This window comes from Astatotilapia calliptera, unplaced genomic scaffold, assembly GCF_900246225.1.
Source record: "Astatotilapia calliptera unplaced genomic scaffold, fAstCal1.2 U_scaffold_73, whole genome shotgun sequence".
NCBI classification, from domain to species: Eukaryota; Metazoa; Chordata; class Actinopteri; order Cichliformes; family Cichlidae; genus Astatotilapia; species Astatotilapia calliptera.
This window is the reverse complement of record NW_020535815.1, coordinates 48430-64011: the sequence shown is the minus strand read 5'-3', so window position 1 is coordinate 64011 and position 15582 is coordinate 48430.

Genomic DNA, 15582 nt, shown 5'->3' with positions numbered 1-15582 from the left:
AACTGCAGCAACCTTAAAAACAACAAGATTCCATACTGTGCAACACATGTAAAACATTGCAAGCACACCAATCCTGTAATGACAACTTCTGCATTGTAATTCTTTAGCTGGCCCAAATTCTCATTTAGATTTGAAAGCATTTCACATACGTAAAGGCAGATGGCATAAGCATGAATTAAGACAAATGTTTGGGGAAGGCCTCAGAGCAGAATAGCAGTGGTGGCTCCCAGCCCAGGCAGATTCGCATATAGTAATGAGAGGAGAGTGAATTGAAATATAGTCCCTGTAGCTTCTGCACCGTGGCTGCTGGGTGACCCCGAGTCTGGGGCTCTCCTCAGCTCCTTCCAGGAGGGTGGCACAGTGGCACCTGCTAATTAATGTGACTTCTGTATGAAACTACAGCAATGCCTGGAAATCAGTTATATGTTTGCATCACTGTAGGGTCTTTATAGTATAAAGCACCTTGAGTGAACAGTTGTTGTGATTTGGCGCTATATAGATAAAACTGAGATTAATTGAGGAGCTTGTGTAACATTTTCATTAGGGCTGGGTATCGTCACTGATTTCTAGAATCGATTCAATTCCGATTCACAAGGTCCCGAATCGATTCGATCCACGATTCGATTTAATTCGATTCGATTCGATTTAAATCTGGGAAATTTTGACAGTCAGAGATATAATTCAGATCAGGACATTTACATATTTTTGTATCTATAAAAAGGAAGCTGACACTCTCAAGACTTTATCCAAGGTGTGAGCATCACAGCAGATGCCTTTGTGTCAAAGTAGCTGAAGATAAAACACAGAAAAACATGAAGGTGATTTTCCTGGCCTGGGATTTTATAAAAATATTCTGCAGTACATCAAAAACGAAAGAAAACCATTAATTAATCAACATTACCTCTGACGTTACAGCGGTTTTATTAGAGACATGGCTAAGCATTTTGCATTTTGAATAATTTTAAAAAGTTTCAATTTGTTCAGTATTGAACAGCAGAAATGAGGTTTTCTTTTCGGAAGAATGTAAAAGGGAAAAAAACAGCGGCCGACAGCGCTGTAAGCAACAGTAGACTTGTGCGTAACAAGCAAGCGAATAATGAAGAAAGCGAAACTGTTCGAGAGAGGGGGGGGGGGCAGAGAGGGAGAGAGAGAGAGCTGTGCATCGCAATGGAAGCAAAACAGTAAAAGAGTGAATTCATGACGATGTTTATGTGAAGCGTTTGGATCTTCTTTTGCTGCTGGTTCGGTCAATATTGTTTGGAGAGAGATCAAACTAACAGCCTTAGAATCAGCGCATAAAGGGCGTGAACACAAAGCGCGGACCCGGATCAGCGAGCTGTCGGCTTTCAGCCCCGACTGTGAGAAAGGCGACATCTAACTGATTCTGATCCGCGGGTCAGAATCAGTACCTGCTCTCATTTACTGTTTGGTGGTTCTTGAAATTTTGTGAGATGTCACCAGAGATTCTGGCATTTCGGACAAAATAAATTTATATTAAAAAATCGATTCAGGATTTTAATGAATCGATTTTACGTTATCCAAGCCAGAATCGATTTTAATCGATGAATCGATTATAAAAACCCACCCCTAATTTTCATGTCTTTGAACGTTGAACGCTGAAACCTCGGAAAACAGTGAATATAGGAGTCGCAGTTTGTATTAAACAGAATACATATAGAATACATTTAAAAATGTTGGTCACCTCAGGTCTTACTTTGTAATTTCTGATCAATGATCATACAATCATTGAAAATCTGTCAAACCTAGAATGAGGAAAAGAGTAAGACCACATACAAGATTCTTATTTGTCGTTAAGGATGTGACAGAGGAGGATGCTAGGGACTGGATGAGATGGTGGCAGAGGATCTGCTGTGGTGATTCCCTAAATGGAGCAGCCAAAAGAAAAAGACGTGCTGACGTCATGAGTCGGTCAGTATGCTTAAAATACCAGTTTTCTAACTGACTGTCAGCTTTCACTGTGCAAAATGTGAATATTTTGTTTCCTCACTAGGAGGAAAACATTTAGGAGTAATGGTCATGTGCACTCTGCACCTCCAGACCTAAACACTATGAGAAGCTTTTAAAGATTACATGTGTCCAACTCCAGTGTTGTCAGAGTTCCTAAACAGACTCAGGCGCAGACGAGGGATCCTTGCAGAAAAGACAGTGAATGTATTTACAGTGACAACACCAAGTGATTATATATATACACAATGTTCTAGAGGGGCTCCAGGGACCGTGGGGGAAAAGGAAGGGATCAAACATGCTCCACTCCTCTCCAAATCACACTCCACTCTCCTCAGCAGGCTCTCATGCTTCCACACACTCACTTGCAGGATTTCAGGTAGGCAGGTCTAGGAAAGATCTACACAAAGAAGCGTCAGTTAGTAACGACAACAACTCAAGGATTCTAGTTTTCAGATTAAAGGGTGCCTGACACAGATTGCTCAACGATCCAACGATGAGTAGCAAAGCACTACTGTCTTAAGAAGGGCTCAAGATTAGTGGAGATCAGCAGCAGGTGGGGAGATTGAACGCAGGTGCGTGGGCCAAGGGCGGGAGCCCGTAATAAGCACCGCCCCAGCAGAGGAGAGAGAGAGCAGAAAACAAAAAAACAACAAAAAAAAAACAACATGTTGCCTAACAAGGGGTCAGCTGGCGAGGCACGGGGACCATGACAAATGTGCAGTTGTCCTGTCATTCACAAGTTAATAGATTAACTCAGAAATAAATAGAAATACTCAGTGCATGAAGATCACGAGTGCTGGAAACATTAGCAAAACAACTGGTAAAGTTGGAGACTTGCAGTGTGCAAGCTGTTGTCATGTACATTGTTAACTATGTTTCAGCTCAGTAACTGCCTCGTTTGTTTGTTTGTTTTGCATAGATGTGCATGTATTTATTTTATTGTTGCTCTGTTTTGACGATGCTAATTTGAGATACTGTCATCTCTGAGATGAGTTTTTGTACCTGAACCCTGGGCAGAAACAATAAACTTGACTAAACTGATATTAAAAACACTGGTTTGTTCTAATCCAGATGTAGTAGCTTTATGATGGTTTCTGCAGGTTGAAGAACAGCTGGAATCATCATCTGAACATTTAACTCCTGTAAGAGCAGCACAAAGATGCAGAAACAGGCTCTCTCTCAGTGTCGTTTTACAAATACTGTAATGTTACAGCTGCAGTAAAAACAAGATGAAAATAATCAGGGTGAATTTAATTGTTACTGAAACAAAATGTAAGGTCTTCACTAAATGCCTCACCATCTGCAATCCCTCTATAATCAGTCGTGTTTTTAGGCTATAAAGCTGTAAAACGATGAAAGTCCACAAAAACACCACTGCAAGCATCACAGGGAAACATTAGAATAGAATAGAATAGAATAGAATAGAATAGAATAGCCTTTATTGTCATTGTACAGAGTACAACGAAATTGGAGTGCCGCTCCCTTGGTGCAAGTTTCAATAATAAATATAAATGTAAAATATAAAAGTACAAAAAAAAAAAAACAAAAAAAAAAACCAATCGTAAGTACTCAAACAATAGTATGTACAATATATACAGGATAGCAGCATTGATATAATGACAGTGTGGCACACAGTGACTGTTTCGCTTCCTGCAGCAAAGCAGAAAATATGCAAATGAGGAACAAAATCCAACAGATTTAACAGAAGTAATGACCTTTTCTTTCTGTCCTGCTAAAACACATCACCAATAGCAGAAACATTAGACGTGCTTGTTTAACTAAAGGAGAATCGCAGAAAGAATCAGGACACCAGCACTTAAGCAGCTAACACATAATAAAGGGAGCTGTAACGGAAAAACAGGGAGAATAAAAACACCATAAACAACATCCTGACTCATCTGCATGAATCACAGCAGGTTCATCTGGAGTGTGTTTGTTTTAATTGTTGCTCTGAGTTCACACTTGAGCACCTGTGCACACAGAAGCATCTCTGCCTTTTTGTACCTCTGGTCACATTAAGATGGGCAGCGAGAGACTTTGGAGGGGCTTGCTCACATAAAATCAAATACAGTTGACATAATCTTCCAACAGCAGAATCTTTTTTCTGGATAAATCAAAATCAGAGACTTGAACACCTACACAGCATCTGAACATGTGCATACTGTCCTCACAACAGTCCCAAAGCTCATCATCTTGATATGACTTATGGTTCCATAACAGGGTGTCAGTTCTGGAGTTTCCCCAAAATTACTGTTAACAGTACATATTCAGTCATAACCACACAGGCACTGCCTCTAAATAAAACTCAGTATCTGTAAAAACACCCCATGATGTGAAGATGAGAGTAATGAGTTACACAGACCATCAGAGGGGGCAAAAGTACAGACGTTCTTTACTTAAGTAGAAGTACAGATACCCGTGTTTTTAAAAAAAATATTCTCCAGTAAAAGCACTGAAGCAACTTCTTTGAGTAAAAGTGAAAAAGTACAGTTTACAGGTTACAAGGTAACTAAAGCTTGTGCTATATTAATATAAGAATATAATCAGAAAATATTATTAGTGCACAAGAATACAAATATTATTCTAATCTAAATTCTAATTCTAATGAATGTGCTTATTTTGATTTGAAAGATTTCAAAACAATAACTGTTTCCTGTTGCCTACTTTGTAGAGGGTGACTTTGCCTCTAAACAGGAAAATGCGCAGTCAGGGGTTGAAGTGGTGGAGGAACTCTAAAATTAGTAATGGCGCTCAGTGTGGGGAAAAAATGATGGCCCACAATAATTTCTGATGTAAGCTTCATAAAGTTTTCTTAGTGTAAAGGCTGCAATCAGCTGACCTGCTGCTCTTTGTGGATTTACACAACTGAACTTAACATGTACGCAGTTTCACCAGCTATCATATCTGATGTCCATCCCCTACACTCACACTATGCGGCTTCACACTAGACAGTATACAGCTAGAATAAAGTTTCAATTCAGTTAAATAATCTAAGCATCATTATCTTAAATGCACATTCATTTCTGCCACACTTGATGTAACCATAAGCAGTCCAACAGTGTTTTATAGTGAATTCACCACATGAATGCAAACTAACCTGTTTTCCCCGGACACAACAACACACTAGCTACTCTGAAGTACCACAACCATAACTCCAGCCCACTTTAATCCCTGAGTATAAACACTAGAAGAACTTAAAGGAACAAGTCTGCTTTGGAAATGTAAGGAGTAGAAAGCACAGATATTTATACACAGTTTAATAATGTAGGGAGTAAAACTAAAAATAAATACTCAAGTGAAGTAAACATATGTGAAAAATCTACTTAAGTATTTGTACTATGTTAACTTTCCACCTTTGTAAACCAAACCAACATCAATAAAACCTTATTAACATCCATCCGTAAATATAGATGGTACATGGAAAAACAATCAAATGATGAAATGATTTTATGTTCAGATCAGCAGCTCATAAACTGGTCACAACTATCGATCTATTAATCATTTTTCTCTCTCCCTTTGTTGTTTAGGCTTAAACAATTAAAAGACAAAAGTGTGTTTTCATCAGACTGCTCTCACATCTACAGGATAAAGTTTTTTCCCCTTTTTAAATGGTAAAAGTCCAGAATGTTTCATTTGACTGTTTTTCTACACGAACGAGTAAATTTCTACAGGTCTACATATATTTCAACACTAATTTTCTCTTTGCATTAGCAAAGACGAACAGACAAAACCACAAATAAATCCACAAGTCAAGAAGTTTTCATTAAGAGTGTAAGGAAGAGGACTCCCTTACTGCATTTATTTATATTGTATTGTCTGTATAGCACTTTAGAGCACACCTTTCACTTTATTAAAAGCACCTTATCAAGCACTTTATGAGCATTGCACTTTAAGCATGGATTTGCACACAAGAAGTTTAAATATTTATTGACTATTTATTGGGAATTTTAAAATCAGTTGGTGGCCTTGTTTCAGATCCTGCACAGCTGCTCCTCATCAAGGAATGTGGTGGTTGTCTGTCAGGAGAGAAGAATGGTGATTGAGATTGTGATTAAGGCTGACCAGTTTCTGGGTTTTTATAATATTGGGTTTTGTGTAACATTAAAGTGTGAAATATTTATTAATATGTAAATGTGAAGATGTATTTATGTATTTATTTATTCTTATTGATATATTGTATACTGTGGTGGAAGGTTGGGATTTAAGAATTTACCTGAGAGTGGAATAATGGTTAAGTCTGTGACAGCTGAACATATTTAAGGCTGCCAGTTGTCATTAGAGGATGGATTTTTGTGCTGTGAAGAAGCTCGACAAGTTAATTGTTTTAAGGAGAGCCATATAGCAAATAAATACTTTGTTCCACTACACTTGCCTTGGTCTGTCTCACTGTGTTTCCAGCCGCTAAGGGCTGCACTGTTACAAGTGGTGTCAGGAGTGTGTCACTCATGCCACAGTGAGAAGATGATGACAAGAGGTGGAAGAAAGCCAGGCCAAGAGGAGCAGCCTGATGAAGGAGTTGGAGCTTCATCTGAGCTAGAGGCCATGGCAGCAACAAGCCCTGAGGACAAATTGGAGGAGTTAACAGGGTTGGTGAAATCTCTTATGCGGTCTCAAGCAGCCAGAGACCAAAAGTGGGAGAAGGATTTGTCACGTCAGGAGCAAAGGTGGAAAGGCATGCAGCATCAATTTCAGCAAATCCAGCTACAAGTTAACGCTGTAACTGATAAGCCTGACCCACCAGAGGCGCCAGCGCCCCCTACAACATCTGAAGAACAAGAACTTGGATTCAATGGTGAAGACATTCCAGTGGCCAGTGGGTCCAGGTCTTTAATTGAACCAAAACTTTTTCCTCTGTCACCAGAAGATGACATTGAACATTTTCTGACTACGTTTGAAAGAATGGCAAACGTGTGTCGATGGCCCAGAGATGAGTGGGCTATTCGTCTGGTTCCCCTGTTGACAGGTAAAGCCCGCACAGCCTACATTCTTATGGATTTAACAGACTCTGAGAATTATGATAAGGTGAAAGAGGCAATTCTGGCAAAATATGAGATCACTGCTGACACCTACAGACGCCGCTTCAGATCTCTGAAAGTTGAGCCAGGTGAGACGCCACGTGAACTTTATGTAAGATTGAAAGACCTGTTTTCAAGATGGATTAAACCTGAAAAATCAACTGTAGAAGAAATATCTGAGCAGATAATTCTGGAGCAGTTTTTGAGAATGGTTAATCCAGAGCTGGAGATTTGGATACGTGAGCATGACCCGAAGACTGCAAAGGAAGCAGCTAGCCTCGCAGAGGTTTTCACTTCAGCCAGAAAAGGAAGCAAGAGCACCTACTTCAGCCGGGAGACCCACTACGCCCAACCAAGTAAGTCCACTGGGGGTGAACAGGGTTCTGGTCAAGTTCAGGCTAGAAATCTTTCTAGTTCTAGGCAGCTCCCTTCCCATAGACCTCACAATGTGAAGAAATCCTTTAAGTCTTCAGTTCAGGATATTAAATGTTATCACTGTCATAACTTTGGCCATACACAACAATTTTGCCCTGCACTTAAGTCAAAACCATCTCTTTTATGTGCAGTTCCAAGACCAGCCACAGAGCCAGTAGGAAAGAAAGCTTGTACTGTCCCTGTTTTAATTAATGGGCGTAAAGAGGAAGCTTTGCTTGACTCTGGGTGCTTCCAAACTCTTGTACACTCTAGCATAATTTCAGGAGAAAAGCTAAGTGGGGTTGGGGCTACAATAAGTTGTGTGCATGGAGACGAACACAGGTACCCCACTGCTGAGGTTTACCTGACAGTAGGAGGTCAAACCTACTTGTTAGTGGTAGCTGTTGTTCCCAGTTTGCCATATTCAGTGATACTTGGTAATGACATCCCCACTCTTTTTGATCTAATACATCAGTCGGATTATGACCCTCAAGTGAGTGCTGAGAAAGACATTCAAGGCTTAGGTGATGAATCTGGAAGCTCACTTCCTCTAGATATGACAGTTGAACCATTTAAACCCTGTCATGTAGTCACAAGAGCACAAAGTGCAAAGGAAAGGATGCAAGAACTGCCCTTTTTTGAGGAGTCTCTCGAAACGGAGCCAGGGAAGATTAGGAAGTCTAGGGCTCAGAAAAGAAGAGAAAAGTTCAAAGGCTCAGGGGAAAAAGGTACAGCATTGTTCCCTAAGCCAAATAACCAACTTGAGTTTGATGTTCCCTCAGATTTAGGTGCACTCCAAAGAAGCGACCCTACTCTAAAACCCTGGTTTGAGAAGGTAACAGAGGTAGAGGGGGCTAGTCAAGGTCAGGTAAGCTGTCTTGCAGACACTGTTTACTTGATTAAAGGAGGCATCTTGTACCAGAGAAAGGGGAAGTGTGAAGCTGTGGCACTCCCACAACAGTTCAGAGACAAAGTTACGGATTTGGGTCATTCAATTCCATGGGCAGGTCATATGGCTTTTCACAAAACACTGAATAGGATCAGCAGCCGTTTTGTTTGGCCAGGGATGTATGTCCAGGTTTCTGAGTTTTGCCGTTCCTGTGAAAAATGTCAGTTGACCTCAGGCAAAGGAGTAGCGCGAGCCCAGTTGCAACCACTGCCAATTATTGAAACACCATTTGAGAGGCTAGGCATGGATATTGTGGGCCCTTTAGAGAGGAGCTCCACAGGTCATCTCTACATATTAGTCATATGTGACTATGCAACACTGTTTCCTGAGGCCTTCCCACTCAGATCAATTAAAGCTCGTCACATTGCTAATTGTCTTCTGCAGCTTTTCTCTAGGGTAGGCATACCAAGAGAAATTCTGACGGACTGTGGAACGAACTTTCTATCCAAGTTTTTGCAGCAGGTTTATAAGCTGTTAGGGATAAAGGGACTTAAGACCACCCCGTATCACCCCCAAACGGACGGGCTAGTGGAGAGATACAACCAGACTCTCAAAAGTATGCTGCGCAAGTTTGTCTCTGACACAGGTTCTGACTGGGATCAATGGCTGCCCTACCTTCTGTTCGCCTACCGGGAGGTCCCGCAGGTTTCCACTGGCTTCTCGCCTTTTGAACTTTTATACGGTCGCCAAGTGAGAGGCCCCCTGGATCTGCTTAAGGACTGCTGGGAGGAATCCAAAGCAGAGGGCGAAAACATCGCAGCCTACGTCATCACCATGAGAGAGAGGTTGGAGAAAATGGCATCATTGATGCAAGACAACATGAAAGCTGCACAAAAACATCAAAAGACTTGGTATGATCAGAAGGCCAGGGATAGGGTCTTCCTTCCAGGTCAGAAAGTACTGTTATTGCTTCCCACTAGCGATAACAAGTTGCTGACAAAATGGCATGGACCATACGAGATCGTCAGACAAGTGAGTAAAGTCACTTATGAGCTGAATATGCCAGAAAGAGTTAAAAAATATCAGACATTTCACGTGAACTTGTTGAAGGAATTCCACAGCCGACAAGAGCCGGTCTATCAGTTACTGGTGCGTTCAGTTAAGGATGAGGAGGTGACTGAGAAGTTCTTTCCAACTAACATTCAAGTTTGTGCTTCAGTTGACCTTTCTCATTTGTCTCCTACTGAGCAGGCTGATATAAAACCACTCGTGGACCCACAGCTCTTTCGAGAGACACCAGGTTTCACATCACTGGTTCAGCATAAGATACGGGTGAAGGAGGATGCACCCGTTCGACAAAAGAGCTACAGAATTCCAGAACGGTTGGTGCCAGTGCTGCAGAAAGAAATAAAACTGATGTTGGACCTGGGAATCATTGAGGTGTCAAGTAGTGAGTGGTGCAGCCCGATTGTTTTGGTACCAAAGAAAGATGACACCCTGAGATTCTGTATTGATTTCAGATATTTGAATGCAGTATCCAAGTTTGATCCCTACCCAATGCCCAGGGTGGATGACCTGCTGGAGAGAGTTGGATCAGCAACGTACATTACAACACTTGATTTGTGTAAAGGATACTGGCAAGTGGCTTTGGCACCAGAAGCAAGAGAGCTGACAGCCTTCAAAACTCCGTTTGGTATGTACCAATTTAAAGTCATGCCATTTGGTCTTCAAGGTGCACCAGCGACATTCCAACGATTAATGGACCATGTACTGAGAGATGTGTCAGCATTCTCTGCAGCATATCTGGATGACGTGGTGGTGTACAGCCAGTCCTGGGAAGAGCATGTCATTCACCTACAGAAGGTGCTACACTCCATCAGAATGGCTGGACTGACTATCAATCCCAAGAAGTGCTCCATAGCCAAGAGAGAAGTGGAGTACTTGGGCTTTGTAGTTGGCTCTGGGAAGATAAAGCCGCAGGTTGGAAAGATTGAAGCAATTCAGTCCTTCCCAGTTCCGACAACAAAAAGGAAGGTGAGAGGTTTTCTGGGTCTAGTAGGCTGGTACCGGAAATTCATACCTTCTTTTGCAGAGCGATCCACTGTACTTAATAACCTCACAAAAGGCTCAGCCCCTAACAAAGTGCGTTGGACGGAAGACTGTGAGCAAGCATTCAGAGACCTCAAGGAAGCAGTTTGCACACATCCAGTTCTACACAGTCCAGACTTCAACAAGCCATTCATCTTGCAAACTGATGCTTCGGGAGTTGGCCTTGGTGCTGTCCTTCAGCAAGAGGTGGATGGTGAAAGAAGGCCTGTGGTGTTTCTGAGTCGGAAACTACTCGACAGGGAGACGAGGTATTCGACGGTAGAGAAAGAGTGCTTGGCCATGAAATGGGCTATTGAGGCCTTGAGGTATTATCTTCTGGGACGTCACTTCACTCTGGAGACTGATCATCGTGCCCTCCAGTGGTTGAACCGCATGAGGGATGCGAATGCCCGCATTGCAGGATGGTACCTGTCTCTGCAGCCTTATGACTTTACGGTCCAGTATAGGCCGGGGAAGTCAAATGTGGTTGCTGATTGTTTATCTAGGATGACAGAGGACTGAAGCACTTCGTGCTTAAGAGAGGGAGGAGGAAATGTAAGGAAGAGGACTCCCTTACTGCATTTATTTATATTGTATTGTCTGTATAGCACTTTAGAGCACACCTTTCACTTTATTAAAAGCACCTTATCAAGCACTTTATGAGCATTGCACTTTAAGCATGGATTTGCACACAAGAAGTTTAAATATTTATTGACTATTTATTGGGAATTTTAAAATCAGTTGGTGGCCTTGTTTCAGATCCTGCACAGCTGCTCCTCATCAAGGAATGTGGTGGTTGTCTGTCAGGAGAGAAGAATGGTGATTGAGATTGTGATTAAGGCTGACCAGTAAGGAAAACTAATGCAAATGTGTGTGTGAAATCTAGGGATAAAAGTGGTGCAAATAAGTGTTTGTAAGTTAATGATTACTCACCTTTCTTGCCTGTGTCCTCTTCAAGGTGTTTGGGCAAATGTTTCCCCGGGGGTCCAGACACCATTTAAAGGTTCCGGGAGAGACCATTGGTAAAGAGAGTGTGGTGAATCTTTTTGTGCTTGGGTTTCTGGGTTTTTATAATATTGGGTTTGGTGTAACATTAAAGTGTGAAATATTTATTAATATGTAAATGTGAAGATGTATTTATGTATTTATTTATTCTTATTGATATATTGTATACTGTGGTGGAAGGTTGGGATTTAAGAATTTACCTGAGAGTGGAATAATGGTTAAGTCTGTGACAGCTGAACATATTTAAGGCTGCCAGTTGTCATTAGAGGATGGATTTTTGTGCTGTGAAGAAGCTCGACAAGTTAATTGTTTTAAGGAGAGCCATATAGCAAATAAATACTTTGTTCCACTACACTTGCCTTGGTCTGTCTCACTGTTTCCAGCCTCTAAGGGCTGCCCTGTTACAAAGAGGAAAAAGAAAATCACACCAGACAATATAAACCACATATTGTGGAATTTCTATCAACAACTAACAAACTAATGAAGTCAGCAGGGTCTCCATGATTGATAAAAAGATAAAGTCCAGCACAGAGCAGCTGAGTGCATATGGTCTGGACTCTGAAGAGTCATGGTTCAGCTGTAGAAAGACAAAATACCTGCCAAGTATTTTATGAATGTAACCAGTTTGAGACATTATGTGAGAAGAGCATAATAATTATCCATCCATCCGCTTCTCCTTTCCAGGGTCGCAGTGGGCACTGGAGCCTATCCCAGCTGTCATAGGGCAAGAGACAGGCTAACACATAGAGACACAGACAACCATTCACTCACAGATTCACACCTATGGGCAATTTAGATTGACCAATTAACCTATCCCCCCTATTGCATGTTTTTGGACTGTGGGAGGAAGCCGGAGTATCCGGGGAGAACCTGCACAAACACGGGGAGAACATGCAAACTCCACACAGAAAGCACCCGGCCTGATGGTGGAATTGAACTCAGGACTTTTTTGCTGTGCAGCAACAGTGCTAACCACCATGCCACCGTGCTGACCGCATAATAATTGTTTATTTAATAATCATTAATCAATTTAATTCAATTTTTTAATAAGCAAATGAACACAACAACAGTTGCGTCATGGTGCTTTATGCAGGCCTGGGGATCTGAAGACCATTTAAAGGTTCCTGGATGAACACTTCTTGTTTTTTAGGAATTTAACTGAATTTTTAGGATTTTACTGTACTAATAAATTATGTTCGTGTGTTTTTGTAGATTTTTATTATTTTTATTAAAAAACTTGTGGTGAAAGCACCATGAGACTCATCGGTAGCAGAGTGTGAAATGCTTCCTGTTTCCCAGTTATTGATTGTAAATCTCTAAAATGGTCAGTAAATACAATCAGATGACACTGTGTTTAAAGAAGAGATTTAAGAAAGTTCAACAAATCAACCAAGTGAAAAATTCCACTTTAATTACCACAAGTCAAAGTGGACACAATACTATCCCCAGAGACGAAACCAAGTGTTATACCAGGCAGTAAACATGTTTATTTAACCTTCAGACTGTATTATCATCAAACATTATATAGTGTTATTTACAGCGATTCTTTTCCATGTACATTATTTTCCAGTCCCCTTCAGCCTCACCACTGTTGTTATGGAGGAGCAGTGGTGATGAGCTACTGGGTCTGCTGAGCTCTAAAACTAAAACTGGTACTCAGAACCTGAAGTTTGAACAGTGGGGCAGCCACACAGCTTGTTATGTCCAGGCTAACAGTCCTCACAGCTGCAGAAAAAACAGCGAACATGTTCCCCTTGTGTGAATCTGTTGGACTGTTTCTTGTAAGTGAATTCAGTGCCTGAAGATGAACACTAACAGCTAAGTGTGATTTAATTAAGACGAACACTTACTGACTTTTGTAGATTCAGTTACTACGGCAACAGTCCCTCCTCCTCCCCCTCTGCCTGTTAGTGTTGAATTCAAAGCAGCTTATCTGGCTCCCTCTGCTGGTTAAACTGTTGAACTACCACATTAACTTGTTACCAAAAAGTTGATTCTGTGACCTGTGAGGTCAGTTCCTTCATCATTAATATGCAATAATACTAATAATACCAATAATAACAACTTTTTCTAATGATTTTTCTTATCTCTATATTTAAAATATAGATATAATATGTATAATACAATATATATTACAAGTAAATAAAAGAAATAAAATAAAATCATTTAAAGTAATTAAATATTTAGAATAATGATCATCTGAACCTTTGCATTAAGAAGTAAGAAGTCTTTTCATTTTTGTTGAATACCCCCGATTTAAAGCAACACTTACTGTTGGCTTCATCAGAAATTCCAGAGCATTCCTAATATTTTTGGCCAGTCTATCACCATACATGAAGGGGAAATCATGTTAGTAACTCATTTCAACAAGAACCAGGCGCAGGGGCATGTTTATCACCTCTTTCTTTAACAGTTGCTGTAGTTTTGAAAGCATGATTGGAGTGCTCCATATCATTTATTTCATTTAAGGTACGAGTTTCTGTTGGCCAGCAAGGTGTTGGTGGAAACTGTGCTACTGTAGGCCAAAGATGAAGCGAGATGAGAGGGGGAAGGTTTGTTAGGAGGCAGAGAGAGGTGTTAAGGGAGCCTCCAGGCAGGCGGAAAGGAAGATGAGTCAATCAACATGCTTAAGTTATCAGTTTTAAAACAACAAGCAGTGATTGTTCTTTTTAAAAGCATTTGACAATAATTAAATGCTACACTTTAAAAATTAGCAGTGGCTCATGGTGAAAGCAGCCAATCATTTGACCTTAATCCTTGATTTGCTGTGTGACTGTAAGGTCTGGCTAATAGTTGTAGTTTCTGTTTATTGTTTTCGCTCAGCTTTTCAGCTCAATCTTTTCACCACTTCTTCCACACTGAACTTTTCCTACAAGCTGGGGATGGGCTGGTCAAGTTAAGAGATTTGATTGGGCAATCCAGTGTCATGGTATCCAGTAATGAAAATGAATGAATGGGCTGCTGTGAGTGGTTGTACAGCTAGTGCGAGCCTTTCAGGCCTCCTCTGATAATTTCAATGACAGATGACGAATTAAATGAGACATCAAACATCAATGTCCTTTAATAATTACCACTGTGATCCAACTTTCCTGTCACTGGTTTAAAGGATTTCTCAAACCAGTTAATGAAGGTTTATATACACAACAGGTTACAATTGCACAAGTGCTGCTGATTGGCTGAGGAAGAATAAAGTAGTCATGGTAAATGGTAAATGGCCTGTATTTATATAGCGCTTTACTAGTCCCTAAGGACCCCAAAGCGCTTTACATATCCAGTCATCCACCCATTCACACACACATTCACACACTGGTGATGGCAAGCTACATTGTAGCCACAGCCACCCTGGGGCGCACTGACAGAGGCGAGGCTGCCGGACACTGGCGCCACCGGGCCCTCTGACCACCACCAGTAGGCAACGGGTGAAGTGTCTTGCCCAAGGACACAACGACCGAGACTGTCCAAGCCGGGGCTCGAACCCCGGTAAACTAATCACATGGCCAAGTTACTGTAAGATGACATAGCATCAAGATGCTACCCAAGACAACCCTGAGTGTCCAGGCGATCTGATATCCTTGTGTTGGTGTTGTTCCCTCGTCATCATAAATAATGTTGTTCCAGGTTCAACATTGCAAGTGAACAATCACCTTCTCCTGACATCATCCGCGACCTCGAAAAAAAACAAACGCCTTCAAAAAATCTACTTCACTTGCGAGAAGAGAAACCACCTCTGTAAGGACAATATGTATAATGCTTACCGTTTATTAAGAAAAAGTATCCTGAAATTCAAAGAATTCAAGTTCCTGGATCGGCGGACAGAAGAGGTTTCTCCATTTCTGTGTTAAAAGTGTGGACTTCAAACTACCAGTTTTTAAATTGTGTTGATAGGCCACATAAAACCAGAGTTATGATTAAAAATATGCGCAATGTTTTTTTTCCTGAATACTAACGTTGTGTTTACAGCGGGAAGGGAAGCACTTGAAAGTATTCTCTGTTTGTGACAAAAAAAAAACCCAGAAAGAAAAAACCTTGGCTTTCTATTAGTGGAAAAAAATTCTACTTTTTTATACTCGAGTTTTATGTTTTTTGTCTGATTTGAGATCAATTGTTTTAATATAGTATTTCAAAATGAAAAAATAGCTGCAAATTTTGACATGTTAAGGTGTGCTGAAAAGAATGATACCAAACAAGACAAGATAAACGGTT